Source organism: Zingiber officinale, chromosome 5A (genome assembly GCF_018446385.1).
Source record: "Zingiber officinale cultivar Zhangliang chromosome 5A, Zo_v1.1, whole genome shotgun sequence".
NCBI lineage: Eukaryota > Viridiplantae > Streptophyta > Magnoliopsida > Zingiberales > Zingiberaceae > Zingiber > Zingiber officinale.
This window is the reverse complement of record NC_055994.1, coordinates 53,971,405-53,973,311: the sequence shown is the minus strand read 5'-3', so window position 1 is coordinate 53,973,311 and position 1,907 is coordinate 53,971,405.

Here is a 1,907-nt window from a genome sequence, read left to right as displayed (position 1 = left end):
CTTCACCATCAGAATTTGTATGACAATGAATTTTTTGTTTGATGCTGAAAATTGAAAGTCTGTAATTTCTTCATAAAAGCTCAATTCTTGCACTGCAGTGCAGCTTCAAAAATATCAAGAATTTCAAAATCTATGAATTCCAATTTTCTGAACATTCAGCAAGTTCTTCATCAGCTATGTTAATGGTCATTATCACTGCTACCCTTCCTTCTTATGAATGACCTCAAGCTTTAGACAGAAACAACCACCAATATAACAGAATTTGAATTCCTGTCATTGCTCCAGCTGCTAACTAAAATTCAACACTGCATCTATTCATTTCTGAATTCCTGTCATTGTTCTAGTCTTTCCAATAGCTCACTAATAACAACCATTCCTCTGCTTTCCAAATTCCAGCAGATATTCTCCAGAATTCAAATTCAAAGTATCTCAAATTCATTTAGTACCGTAATGATTGGAGTTTCAATTTACAACAATGCTAATTAGAAACAACATCAACACTTGGTAAAGAAGTTGAGTCCTGCTCAGCAATTCAGTGGTTGCTTCCAGTTTCCTCAAAGTTTGCATCTTTAGAAAATTTAAGGCATAGAAATACTAAACAGAGAATACCTCTAAATAATTCCCATTAGGTGTAGCACAAGAAATTCAAAACATAATAGCTTCTATACAAACTTGTAAGATTTATGAATTTTGACATACCATTGATACAAAATTCTGCATTTCTGAATTTCCAGCTCTTGTTCACTGAACACGTAACATTTCCTTCAAAACTTCAGCAACCTCCTCATCATTTCTGGTACTGCATTCAAAACTCGGCACTTTATTATTCCTGTTTCCTACTAATTCAATTTCAGAATGCATTGCTAAATTTTGTATTATGTTGTTCTTTTACATTCTACTGTCAAGAAGCTTACTTCACTGAAATGTCAGTATTTGTGATGTCCTATCAAACTTCTTGAGTTACAGCTTCCTTATTGGCTTCAATTAACATTCCTACATCTCTTCCTCCTCTAACATATGCCATGTTCCATCTATTATATCATTAGCATTTAACATCAATGTGCAGAGTCGTATAGCTTCTAAAATCCTGCAACTTCCTCTTCTGAACTTGACTTGCAGTAACCTCTTTTACTGCAATGGCACAAAACTTCAGCTTAAACTTTAACTTTCTGCTGCTTCAATACCAAATAACAGCTTTAATACCAAAACTGCAGATTTAATTCAATCTTCAGTTTTTAGTTTTTGTTTCCTTGTTTGGTATCAAATTTCTTGTCTAAGAGTCTTGTATCTCTGGAGAAGCAAGATGTTCATTAATCACCACTCAAATAACAGCTAGATTTTGACTTATTCATGAACTAATTTTCTTGAACTCTATTTATGCAGTAAAATATAGATTTCTGGACTTTGTATCAAAATGTAACTGTTTAGCCACAAGAAATTTCAACACTTCTTCATCTTGTCTCTCAATACCCTTTACAATGCATAACCGAGAAGTTTACAAGTTTCAGCAACTCTACATGCTACAATCCATTTCCCAATTTGGCACAAAATTGTCACATTTTTTCCTGTAAAATCTGCACTGCTTGAATTCTGCACTATATTCATCTATGTCATTACAACCCTTTTGTTTTCATTTGTTCCATTCCCGATCTGTCATTCCATTTCTTGGATTTAGTATCACTTCACAACCAACAACCATCACTGTTTCCTTTTATTTCTTCTTCTTGCATCCAGTATCATCGTTCACTGTTGTAACTGTCATTGCTCTTTAATCTGTGCAGTATTAAAATGAATCTTGTTAGAAGCCATTGACGCCAACATTCCATTTGTTATATCACGTTACAACCTTCATGTAAGCTTCTCCTCTCCTTGATGTCAATTCTGAAATTTTGACACTCCATAGCCCT